Source organism: Periplaneta americana, chromosome 15 (genome assembly GCF_040183065.1).
Source record: "Periplaneta americana isolate PAMFEO1 chromosome 15, P.americana_PAMFEO1_priV1, whole genome shotgun sequence".
NCBI lineage: Eukaryota > Metazoa > Arthropoda > Insecta > Blattodea > Blattidae > Periplaneta > Periplaneta americana.
In genome coordinates this window covers 44,448,379-44,463,117 of record NC_091131.1, presented here as the reverse complement: position 1 = coordinate 44,463,117, position 14,739 = coordinate 44,448,379, and positions in this window count along the sequence as shown.

The window sequence follows — 14,739 nt, the reverse complement described above, 5'->3', positions numbered from 1 at the left end:
GTTTTTAATACTTTACAGATAAACCCAGTGTTCAGTGTATTAGAACTAACGTACAGGCTAATGTAAACTACCCAGATTATACAGGGTGACCCACTTAACTCTTTCACCTCCGATAGCGTGTGAAATACACTATCTACCAAAAAGTAATTGGGCACTATTTTTGCCCCTTTAGAACCTCATGGTACCACCTCTTGTTGCTATAACAGCAGCCACCCTGTCAGGCATGCTCTCCACTAGTTTGTGTAGGATATCCACTGGAATGCGTCGCCATTCCTCTTGCAACATGGCACTCAGTTGGACGATGGAAGTTGGCCCCATGTTTCGACGGCTACTATGCAATGGTATGCAGACAATAATGTTCACCCATTGGACTGGCCTGCACAGAGTCCTGATCTCAATCCCATTGAGCATCTTTGGGAAAATTGGACCGGCGATTGAGGTCTCGGAAGATGCGGCCAACTTCCATTGTCCAACTGAGTGCCATGTTGCAAGAGGAATGGCGACGCATTCCAGTGGATATCCTACACAAACTAGTGGAGAGCATGCCTGACAGGATGGCTGCTGTTATAGCAACAAGAGGTGGTACCACGGAGTTCTAAATGGGAAAAAACAGTGCTCAATTACTTTCTGGTAGATAGTGTATTTCAGATATACACAAACCGACAATTACAAATTACATCACATCGAAGGGGACATCTGATACACCTAATGCATTTTTTGTACATGAAATAATTATCAAGGTATCAGAGTCAACTTCCTTTTTTTTTTAATGGGAACCAAGTATATTTTACAGTAGCCTATATTGCAAATATTGCGTTAGCTCTGTCTAATAACAACTGACTACTCTACAGATGTTTGAATGTCACCGGTAAGAGGAAACATAAGCAATGTCTCTCGCACACTTCCTTATAATGTTGACTTAATTGAAGATCGAACACGCCTATAGTACTGTACACAACCCAATACAAAATCCTTGTTTCTTCAGTTCTATACTGCACAATATTGAGATTAGGACACATGTTTATATGACATTTTTTGCGCAGAATGTCTTCAGAAATAAGCTCCGTAAGTGAATCACCCTGTGTATTGTATTGTTTTTTGTATGAGTTTAATGCAAATACGTTCTAATTTTCATTCACGTGTTGTTTTTCTGACTTCGTTCGCCTATCTTACAGTCAAATTAGGTCACAAAACAAAAATTAGAGATGAATAATGTAGACCTTCTACACATTTTTAAGCATAAATAAATTAGAAAATGTCATTCATTACCCATAAACAAAAATCATGTTACATAATGTAATGTATCAGTTTTACGTAGCAAAACTAATTGCCTTTTATAAAGCTCTGTCACAAGAAGAGATGAGCATTTAGGAAGTTTCGTACAGTATCATATGTCGCTGACCTTTCACCGCAAGACGAGCCAAGTGTGCCTTTTTTCACTGTCCCTGCCTTGCACAAAAATTACCTCTTGTAAAACTCTAATGGTCCCGGAAGAGTTGTATTGTGACAAATGTTTATTAAACAGTGCGTGTGTCATTAATGCTTATTGTATTAAGATGAATGCGTGCAATTAATTTGCATGTAAAATCAGATACCTGCATGAAATAACAGCTGCACAGAAGAGAATTACTGACGTCATACGGCTTACGTGACGAAAATATCAATTGGATCCGTTAATTTTTTTTTTAACTCGGGAGGTGTCGCATAGCAGATGACATTGAGAAACATTAGTGTTAGTGCTTCTAATGGGAGATACAAGAATTATATTACCGCTTCAAAAATGAATCAGAAAACTTGGATAGAATATTTAACAATTCGTAATTGACCCATATGAAGTCAGTTGTGTAATAGAACAATTTACAGACACAGGCTTTTCCCAGGGTGCGCCATTGGAGGCTCGTCTACGCTACATCCGCGATGAGATGAGATGATTATGGAGATTTAATGGGATACCATAGCGGAATCGGACTTTCCGGAGAAAATCCCTGTGTTAAGGCTGGTTCACAATAAACCGAGAACAGAAACGACAACGAGAACGAGAACGGAAATATTGTTAAAATAAATGCATTTAAATGTGAGCATTCACAATTAACTATTGTGTCTTTACCTGGACCACGTGCTTGCTCAACACAAGTTATAAATCGGGTGTACACGGGGCTAGAACCAGGGTCCACAGAGTTATAAGTCCAGCCACTAGACAGTGGAGAGAATTACCTTATAATAATGCGTATAATTTAAAAACAATTTGAAGCTATCGATGAATAAACGTTAGATGCAATAGCAAAACTGAGTAACAGAAAATCTCCGGGAGAAGATACAATAACAAATTAAATATTAAAGTGTGCTGATATTGCACAGTTTCTATATTGGGAGCAGTATGGAGTGTGAAGTGTGAAGTTTTAGAACAAAATGGTCATCTAGATAAATAATAGTGTATGAAGTTTTGATTCAAAATGGCCAAATATAGGCCTATGGAGTTTTGAGAGAAAATATTAAATATCTTATAACATTTTGAAACAAGATCACATTTTAAATGTCAAAAATGTAACTATTCAGATTTGACACATACACTTGGTGTAATATGATGCAGGGGTATAGGAGTCGCAAGTACGGATTACCGACGGAAGGAATGCGAATCAAACACTGCGATAAGGAAGAGCGGGCGACAGGAAAGTTCACGAGATTACTTGAATGATATTCAAGAGTACAGTCGGAAGAGAAATGGCATCGATAGAATCAGTCTAGCGTTGTGATAGTTACATTACGACTTTATTTTGTTCCATTGCATGTGAATACGTGTCTTGTATCGCACGGTATTACTATTTCATTCGTAAACATATGTTGCGCGTTTAATTAGCTTCGAATTTTTCTCTTGCTACGTTCTTTATTTCCACAGCGATGTCCTCATTTGTTCATCTTCTTGGAAGAGACAGTACTTCCATCGGCTCGCACCTCTCCCCACTCGGTGTGCCTACATACACACGTCAAAACAGACAGCAACGCCAACATTGGTTTTCGGTAATCGTTTCTTGCGCGAGCTATACCATCTGAATTGACTGAAATATGTAAGGTAAAGGAGGGTAAGTGTGCACACCTAGTGTATTATTGTCTGTAGAATCTGTTGTACTATAGATGAAATATTGAACAATTGTTTAATGGATGACAGTATTATACGGATTATAAATTCAGCAGATGGACTTTAGGAAAAGATAGTAAACAAATTAATTTTAATTTTTTTTAAGGAGGCAAATGCATAGGCCTACTCTTAGCAGCACAGCCGGGTAAGAATAAGCATAAAGAGTCTGCAATGATTAAGTTATGAAACAAATATTTGAATTGACGCCAAAACAGTTTGTTTTATATGAGAAGACTTTTGAAGCAGACATAGACATTTTCAGGCTTTTTAGTACACTTGTAACTGAATTTTTTTACACTATTCTAGAGTGCAATGCCCACAACAGAAATATGAGATTTAGTAATAAATTTAACTACAACTGTAGAAAGGAGAAATAATAGACAATGGTTACAAAAAAAAAAAAGGACTCAAGAACAATAGTCATATACAAATGCCCAAATCCTTCGTAACTTGAACGTAACTCGCGCACTCTTACCCGGTGTTGCCAACTCGATTCTTAAAAACCCGCTAAGATACAGTACAGAAACCGCTAAATTGCTATACTGTCAATGTAAAAATAAGATTATTTTACCGCTGTGAGTGTTAAAACAACGCTAAATTCCTATATGGGCAATACAAATTTCATAAATTTATCCGCTAAACTAAAACTGAAAAACGCTAGATCTAGCGGGAAAACCGCTGAATTGGCAACACTGCTCTTATAGTCGGAGGCACCGATTTTGGCAGATGACCTCGATGACATTTCCAGTAGGCGAGCCAATATTGTTTCTGTAAGCTGCGAGAATGAGATGCGATAACATTCTGAGTCGTTCATATTTTCATAACAGCAGCTCATATCAATTATCCTTATTATGAAACACACCACGGTACAGAACTACTCAAAGAATACCTTTAATAAATTTAAATGACGTCCGTTCGCAATGATTTTACAATACGTCTCCTACATTTTCTAAATTAAATTAATTCTTAATTAAAAGGAAAATTCTACCCTTACTAGATCAATATACAAGATTTGTCCAGTAATAATCTAGGGATCGTCTACTGGTGGTGCGACAATTCAAGTTAATAAAATTACGATTCTTCTTAATAATCAAAATATAATTTGGTTAATTGGGTAAAATTGCATGCTGCGGAAGTTAGATTTATATAAGAGTATAATAAATAGGATTGTAATGGATTTACAAGGACAATAATTTCTTCACACGCACATTGTGAATAGAACAGAGAAGAAAGCATTTTAAAATATTCGAAATCGTGCAAAATATCGGAGAAACCAATTTTCCCTGCACAAATTGCACCAATTGAAAAATATAATTACCATCACAATAAATACTGTATTTTATGGATTCTAAAAAGTTGTTTATTAATCTAGAGGTATTGGCTGATGACTATACTAAATTCCAGCACAACATTCATTCAGAATATGTAGAAATTACACTTTGGATTTTACTAAATGTATAGGCCTACTATCAAAAGGTGTTACATACCCCCTTAAATACTGTACATGTGTTACCTGTGCGATATCCGATGTTTAATTTTTTAAAATATAATTCATAGTACTGAAACTGCCATATTGAATTCGCACAAATTGTATTATTCGTAATTTTCGTCTCGAAAACCCCTAAGATATCTAATTTAATTTTTCACCCATTTTTGTCCCACTCCACCACTTTAGGGACAAAGTCGGACTAAATAATACCTTACTCGTATTCTGTGATCGCAAAGATCCCCAGATATCGACTTCCATCGAGATCGGATGACATGAGATTTCTCACTCCCTTCTGCCTTTTCATCAGTACCTTAGGATATGGTATTTAAAAAATCTAAGAATGTTTAACCAATATTGTAGAGAGTAACCTTCACTTTAAATTTTACGTCTCTAGTTAAACATAGTTTAGTGAATTTTTAAAATCGTCGACTTCTTTCTCTCTCCTCTCTGCTCGGAAGTAAAAAAAAAAAAGTTATTTCAAGGGAGTAGCCTACATGAAATTGAATTTTTTTACTTTTGTTATACATTTTAGAAACAATTCTGAGAGATGAGATGAATAGTCTAACTCAATTTTATGAGTGAATCTTTGTATTAAATTTAAAAGCTGCACGTCTGCTGGTTAAACAAAATAAATCGGTATAATTATTTTGATCATTACTGCCTCCCATTTTCCATCCCTTAATGTTCGTATTTCGTAAAACTCAGTCTTATCTATTGACTAAGGATTAACGTATTTCCATATACATATATATTTCCATATATATAAAAGATTATATTTCCATTTCGTACAATATTCTGGTCACGAGACATAATCATATACTTTGTCTTTTCGGGATTTACCACCAAACCTATCGCTTTATTTGCTTCAAGTAAAATTTCCGTGTTTTCCATAATCGTTTGTGGAGTTTTTCCTAACATATTCACGTCATCCGCATAGACAAAAAACTGATGTAACCCGTTCAATTCCAAACCCTCTCTGTTATCCTGAACTTTCCTAATGGCATATTCTAGAGCAAAGTTAAAAAGTAAAGGTGATAGTGCATCTCCTTGCTTTAGCCCGCAGTGATTTGGAAAAGCATCAGATAGAAACTGGCCTATACGAACTCTGCTGTAAGTTTCATTGAGACACATTTTAATTAATCGAACAAGTTTCTTGAGAATACCAAAGACACATATAGACTACTGTAATATTTGTTTAGTTTTTGGAGGTGTCTGTCCAGAGTGCACAAATACTCGGGCGTGCATGTTTACTCTTATGTCCTACCCATTCCACTGCGACAGAGAGAACAACCGATCTTGCAGCGGTGAGAACTCGCTCTCCAGATCGCATTAAGAAAATCCATCTGCCAAAATCCCTGGCGCGACCTATATCCGCTCATTCCGTGCACACTTTTAGCCGACATCGAGTCTGTTTAAGAATGTGTTACTAAAGAGCAGCACAATACGGTCATAGGACATTAGTTCATGCCACTTCATCGCTACAAAGAGGGCTTCATTTTAACGTCAACATATTCCTTCTGACTGACTTATAACTCTGTAGAAAGCTCAAGTTTTCGTATGAAAAAAAAATTACATGTGATTTCAAACAAAACGTTTACACATCTTTCTAAATGGAGATTCTTCTGCGGCTCGACCAACGAATGTCTCAACCTTGTCAATAATCCATACTCAATGGAGTAATGCAAGTCAATTTTGCAGTAGACATCCTACCAACCATGAAAAATTCACGAGAGCACTCTTACCCGACCGCGCACACTTACCCTCCGCTACCTTATCTAATTTTTTTTTGCACTTATCAAGTTTTGGCACCTCTCATCTGGTCTCTGCTTACTTAGCAGCGATTTCTGTTAGGGGTAGAATGTTAGTTTTTTTAATTGATTATTTGACAGCGCTATATCAATTGTGAGATTCTGTGGCTAGAGTCAAATGATTGGTAGCTAGATGAGGCCAGTGACAGTTCTTTCTTAATGCTGATGAATTTATTTATTTGTGTATTTATTTATTATTTATTTATTATTATCTATTATTTATTTATTATTGTTTATTACTAGCCGTACTCGTGCGCTCCGCTCCACCTGTTAGAAATAAATATAAAGTAATTACATAATTAAAATAGGACGTTTGATCCAGAGAACATTCGTGTTTGATTGAAGGATAAATCGTTTATTATGTTACTTAATTTAAATTGTATTTAAATAATTAAAATGCGGTCATTTTGGTCCAGAGGGCACTCAGACGTTACTGTAATAACATTATAGCATTATGTCGATCTAGAGAAACTACACTTTCCAATGGTGAAATAATAATTATACAAATCGGTTAATTTAGCTTTCGATATTACTTCAAACACAGAAACATTCTCTCTAGGCTATGTTTCATAGCTTTCGATTGTTGTTGTCCAAGGCCCCTTATAGACGTAGTCATTTGTTTTCATTTCATTACACCGCCTTAGATGGCATTGTATTTTAATTTTAAAACTCATTTATCTCATTATATATCAGTCCCATCGTAATTTTGCAAGGAATAAAACTGATCGGAAATCATTTTTAAAGAAACTTTTGTTATGTAACATATTTCACAAAAGTCAATAATAAGCGAGATATTTCGATTTATTTAATTCAGGCCCCCTTATAACCCCTCTTTTGAATAACGTATTTTGAATGTCATATAGCCTAAAATCTAAGTTACAGCGAACTTAATTTATATTCCAGTTTTCATATAAATCGGTTCAGTCATTATCGAGTGAAAAGGTAACAAAACAGACAGACAGACAGGCAGACAGACAGACAGACAGACAGACAGAGATACAAACAAAAATTTCAAAAAAGCGATTTTCGGTTTCAGGGTGGTTAATTATTTATGTTAGGACCAATTATTTTTGGAAAATCGAAAATTACCAAAAAAATTTCGGCTACAGATTTATTATTACTTATTATTATAATTTATGTATTTATTTATTTATTTATTTACTAGCCGTACCCGTGCGCTCCGCTGCACCCGTTATAAATAAATATAAAGTAATTACATAATTAAAATAGGACATTTGATCCAGGGAACATTCGTGTTTGATAGAAGGATAAATCGTTTAATATGTTACTTAATTTAAATTGTATTTAAAATATTAAAATGCGATCATTTTGATCCAGAGACCACTCATTTGGTGCAATGACAATTTCTTTAACATGTTTCTTAATTCTTATTACCAATTATTTTTGGAAAAGCGAAAATTAACAGAAAAATTTTGGCTACAGATTTATTATTATGTTTATATTATATTATATTATAGTATATTATATTACATTACATTACATTACATTACATTACATTACATTATATTATATTACATTACATTACATTACATTACATTACATTACATTACATTACATTACATTACATTACATTACATTACATTATATTATATTATATTATATTATATTATATTATATTATATTATATTATATTATGTAAGAAGTGTGTTGATAACGGATGTACTCGAATTAGAAAGTTTTTAATTTGTTGTGGGAGCTCTTGAATCTCAGGAGGAACAACTTTTAGATCAGCGCAATATGATCTGCTTGGCTCATTACCCAATTTTTTTGCAGTGCATTTATTGCATATATATTTTATGTATTTTAACACGATTCAATTGAGCATAGTTAAAATTTGAATTATACAATAATGGATTGCTAAGCTAACGTACTATTACTGCATACTAAATCAATACACTCTCGTTGTTCGTTAATTCTCTCAGATAAAAATGAATACATTCATAAACATTATTTTAAGAAATACAGGAAATGAATATACAGAATAACCTATCAAGTTTTCTGTGCATAAGAAGCTATTTTAATCTTACCTGTCCTCAATTCACTCACAAGTTACTGTAATAACATTATAGCATTATGTCCATCCAGAGAAACTACACTTTCCAATGATGAAATAATAATTAATTATACAAATCGGTTAATTTAGCTTCCGATATTACTTCATACAAACACAGAAACATTCTCTGTAGGCTATCTTTCATAGCTTTCGATTGTTGTGTCCAAGGCCCCTTATAGACGAAGTCATTTGTTTTTTATTTCAATACACCGCCTTAGATGGCAGTTATTTTAATTTTAAAACTCATTTATCTCATTAAATATCAGTCCTATCAAACTTTTTCAAAGAATAAAACGTATCAGAAATCCTTTTTAAAGAAACATTTGTTATGTAACATTTGTCACAAAAATCAATAATAAGCGAGATATTTCGATTTATTTAATTCAGGCTCTCTTATAACCCCCCTTTTAAATAATGTATTTTGAATGCCATATAGCCTAAAATCTAAGTTACAACGAACTTAATTTATATTCCAATTTTCATCGAAATCCGTTCAGCCATTATCGCGTGAAAAGGTAACAAACATACATACAGACAGACAGACAGCGATACAAACAAAAATTTCAAAAAAGCGATTTTCGGTTTCAAGGTGGTTAATTATTTATGTTAGGACCAATTATTTTTGGAAAATCGAAAATTACCAGAAAAATTTCGGCTACTGATTTATTATTACTTATTAGTATAGATTTGTTTATTTATTTATTTATTTATTTATTTATTTATTTATTTATTTAAACATAAAATATAATATATACAGAAAAACTTTAGCTCGTCCCTGAAAGAATAGAACTCGTCCTCAGGGGCGGATTCCTGAATTGAAATTAAGAAGTATATAATACAATTTTGAATTTTTATGAAATCCATACATAACTTTTTTGATTTGATACTATAACTATTAGAATTGATTATTCACATTCGTTGTAATTGTATGGAACCGGTGCAGGGTTCAATTGTACGTGCCTCTGTGTTGATCTGAATTGTATATGCCGTTATTGTTGGCATTTTTCGTTGTCTTGAAAATAACATGAGGACACGAGCTCTGCTATGATAACAGTGCGGACACGCTGCGACGCAGAACAGGGGACGTAGACCTCAATACATACATTGAATCACCTTCAAATTATTTCCACTCGTTAAGCTTGTGGCAGTTTATGCCTCACGTCCACCGTAAGGTCCCCAACCCACTTACAAATATTTTACTGCGACTTGGAAATAAATATCCTGATAGGCTAGTTCAAGTACTGAAGAAGTGAAACTATTTTTAAGTGTGTTTGTGTATGACATTCGAAACAGATATTGACCGAAGGCATTTGACGGAACCTAAATTAGGTTATTTGCATACGGTGTTCATGTATTCATCGGATGTAGATCGGTAAAAAGGTCAAACGTACGATTCTACAACACAGGAATTACAAAGCTATATTTAAATAATTACTTACATACAAATGGCTTTCAAGGAAGCCGCAGGTTCATTGCCGCCCTCACATAAGCCTGCCATCGGTCCCTATCTTGTGCAAGATTAATCCAGTCTCTATTATCATATCCCATCTCCCTCAAATCCATTTTAATATTATCCTCCCATCTACGTCTCGGCCTACCCAAAGGTCTTTTTCCCTCCGGCCTCTCAACTAACACTCTATATGCATTTCTGTATTCGCCCATACGTGCTACATGCCCTGCCCATCTCAAACGTATGGATTTAATGTTCCTAATTATGTCAGATGAAGAATACAATGCGTGCAGTTCTGCTTTGTGTAACTTTCTCCATTCTTCTGTAACTTCATCCCTCTTAGCCCCAAATATTTTCCCAAGAACCTTATTCTCAAATACCCTTAATCTCTGTTCCTCTCTCAAAGTGAGAGTGCAAGTTTCACAACCATACAGAACAATCGGTAATATAACTGTCTTATAAAATCTAACTTTCAGATTTTTTGACAGCAGACTGGATGACAAAAGCTTTTCAACCGAATAATAACAGGCATTTCCCATATTTATTCTACGTTTAATTTCTTCCCAAGTGTCATTTATATTTGTTACTGTTGCTACAAGATATTTGAATTTTTCCACCACTTCGAAGGATAAATCTCCAATTTTTATATTTCCGTTTGGTACAACATTCTGGTCACGAGACATAATCATATACCTTGTCTTTTCGGGATTTACATCCAAACCTATCGCTTTACTTGCTTCAAGTAAAATTTCCGTGTTTTCTCTCATCGTTTGTGGATTTTCTCCTAACATATTCACGTCATCCGCTTAGACAAGAAGCTGATGTAACCCGTTCAATTCCAAATCCTCTCTGTTATCCTGGACTTTCCTAATAGCATATTCTAGAGCGAATATTGTCCAGATAAATGTTTTGTTCAATTTCTGTCAATGACATCAAATATAATATCACAAAGTAAAATTATATTTTATATAACTAGCCGTACCCGTGCGGTCCGCTGCACCCGTTAGAAATAAATATAAAGTATTTACATAATTAAAATAGGACATTTGATCCAGGAAACATTCGTGTTTGATAGAAGGATAAAACGTTTAATATGTTACTTAATTTAAATTGCATCCAAATAATTAAACTGCGATCATTTTAGTCCAGAGACCACTCATTTGGTGCAATGACAATTCCTTTAACATGTTTCTTAATTATATTATATTATATTATATTATATTATATTATATTATATTATATTAGGGGAGAGTCGGGTAGTATCGGACATCGGGTAATATCGGACAGTGAGTTTCTTTCATCTACCACACGATGATAGTACCTGATTGACATGGTTACGTTTCTGTGATGTCGCATAGAGAAACGTGACCATGTCTTTCGGGTACTACCATATGGTGGTAGATGAAAGAAACGCACTGTCCGATATTACCCGATGTCCGATACTACCCGACCCTCCCGTATATCAGAAGTTACTGTAATAACATTATGCCCATCTAGAGAAACTACACTTTCCAATGGTGAAATAATAATTAATTATACACATCGGTTAATTTAGCTTTCGATATTACTTCATACAAACACAGAAACATTCTCTGTAGGCTATCTTTCATAGCTTTCGATTGTTGCTGTCCAAGGCCCCTTATAGACGAAGTCATTTGTTTTTATTTCATTAGACGGCCTTAGATGGCAGTTATTTTAATTTTAAAACTCATTTATCTCATTAAATATCAGTCCTATCAAAATTTTTCAGGGAATAAAGCTTATCGAAAATTATTTTTAAAGAAACTTTTGTTATATAACATTTTTCACAAAAATGAACAATAAGCGAGATATTTCGATTTATTTAATTCAGGCCTCTTTATAACCCCCCTTTTAAATAATGTATTTTGAATGCCATATAGCCTAAAATCTAAGTTACAACGAACTTAATTTATATTCCAATTTTCATCGAAATCCGTTCAGCCATTATCGCGTGAAAAGGTAACAAACATCCAGACAGACAGACAGACAGACAGACAGACATACAAAAATTTCAAAAAAGCGATTTTCGGTTTCAGGGTGGTTAATTATATATGTTAGGACCAATTATTTTTGGAAAATCGAAAATTACCAGAAAAATTTCGGCTATAGATTTATTATTAGTATAGATTTGCATATTTCTTTTAGGAACGTTTTCACCATTCTTTGTGGCATCATCAGATACTTATAGTTTTCAGTACAATAATCTCATGTTTTTTATGTGATATTTTAACTGTGATATAGTCACATAAAATTATTTAAGATAAAATATTAGACATTTCTGGTTAAACCAAATGTTAGCTTTGGTGATATGTAATTTTATTTCCTCTGTACTTTGTGATTATTGCACGACCGTTAAAATACTTGGATGAGGGGATGAAATTAGACAAGAGGGTTGCGGGCAGGTAGTATTCTGAAAACAGACATTGAGCGTATTCCGAATCTCAGCGCTAAGCAATCTGATGGCATCACGGTGTTCCGAATTTCAACGATGACGTCACTGATGCTCCACCGGTGTCGCACCGGTTCCATCAGCTTTCAGAGGTTGTGGTAGTCTTCATCAGCGGCCATCAATGAGTCTGATTGGTTCTTGTATAGGGCGGGAATTAGCAGACGAATGACATCGTGCACTGTTGTGTCATGGCGGTGTGTTCTGCTTTAGTTCTGCTGTATTGTTTTTAATGAGCACAACGTAAAAACAATATGTTAATGGCTTATGAGCGAACATGTCAACGGACCAGTTATTACTGCTGGTTCAAGAAATGTATTGTTTATGCTCTCTTTTCTTTGAACGAGATGGCAGTATGGAAATTTCGCAAAATCTTGCTAGCGTAGCACAGACAACTTGTATAGACGCCATAATAGCCATCGAACCTTCCAGCAGTTTTGTTCCTATTTCGCTACAGCGTGACTTCATTGTTGTCCACCGGTCCGGTGAGATCCGGAATACGCTGATTGCGTTCCACCGGGACGGATCAACAGATAAGCTAACTCACGGCCAACGTTTTCAGTTCAGATAATCCTGCTAGTGCGGATACGGAGTTGTGGCGTATGTCAAGCGCATAAATTGGTCCCGGTACCTGTAGGTTGGTAATCACACAGGTGGGTAAGTATGGAATGAATTAATGGATAGGTAAAGTCGCGACGCTGTTATTCCCGGCGTGACTCCTCCTCTTTGCTTACGTCTTAGGAAGTGAAGGCTCTATAAAGTCTAGGTACGTAGTATCGTTCGCCATTTTTGCTCTTTCGTTGCCGAGCTACCATACGAGGAATCTATTTGCCACACCGCTAAACATTATCATGTCGTAGCTCCTATGATAATAAATCAAACGCACTGTAATTCAGCAAATAATTGAGCGGCAAATAACGTCTTCGTGTGCTTTCTGCGAACGCCAACGAAAGAGCCAAAATGGCGGGCGATTATATTAAGTATTTGTCGAACCTTAAGAAATGAATAACGTCTTCCTCAGCGAATCACAAGACGCACACATTTAAATGTAGCAGACCTGCAACGCGATTGGCTGCCGGAAATTAGAGCGACGTGACTATAGGTGGATTGATGGATGAAAAAATTGGTGGATGGAAGAATGAATGAGCTGATCGGGTGGAGTGTGGCGGATGGAATGAGAAGGGAAAGGATGTAATGGAGGGGTTTGGTGGTTTGTTGTGTAACGAGATGAGTTAGGGGGAATGCTAAAGAAATAAGCAAATAATTCATGTATTACTCTTATTTTTAAATGTTAAGCGAGGTGTGAATGTTGCCATATGAAGTTACGTTCTGTTGGGATTAGTTCGACTTGGTTGGGTAGCGTTTGATATATTATGACAATACGATCCTTGCAGCTTTCACGAGATTTCCGTATTAGCACATGTTGTTCTAACCACTGTGCTGTTGATACGGGCTTGTTAAATAATAGCAAACGGCTGTTCCTCCTCCTTTCCCATCGTCATACCGAGCCTTGGAGCGGGAGGCCACCCGGATGGCCGCACTACGCGTGAAGCGGTCTCGTGATGTGCAATTATTTAAATCAGGTGCCCACATTAAGCAAACATGCAGAGATAATCATACTCTTCGACGCTCAATTGTATGCGTAAAAGAATAGTTAACAAGAGATTGTCAAAGCTTTCAATTAGCATCCCATTGCAGAAAAACTGTAGTCAGCCGTACGCATTGTAAGGACGAAGTTTGGACGCTGCGAGGAAGCTACAGTTACGTGTTTGCATCCCGCCAGGGCGTCATGATCACGTCATTGTGATATCATAATTGTTATAGGCTATTATATCGGTGTCTTCCATACAGGGAGCTCTGGTTCGATCGCCAGCCAGGTAATGATGAAATTTGTGATGGAGAAAGCAGATGTTACAGTGGATTTTTCTCGAGGTACTTCCACAACACTCTTCGCTTTTTCTACATTTTATCTATATTATCTTCAGGATAGTATACGTTTTCGATCTTGATATAAGAGGGGCATTGGGATCCGAGTTTTGGGATTATTAGGTATTTCTCTGCAGTGGAACCTAAAGTATGCGTTTTAATATAAGGCTAAATTACAATAATAATAATAATAATAATAATAATAATAATAATAATAATAATAATAATTATTATTATTATTATTATTATTATTATTATTATAATTATAATTATAATAATAATAATAATTATAATAATAATAATAATAATAATTATAATAATAATAATAATAATAATAATAATAATAGTAATCGTAGATTTCAAAAAAGCATATGACTCGATTAAGAGAG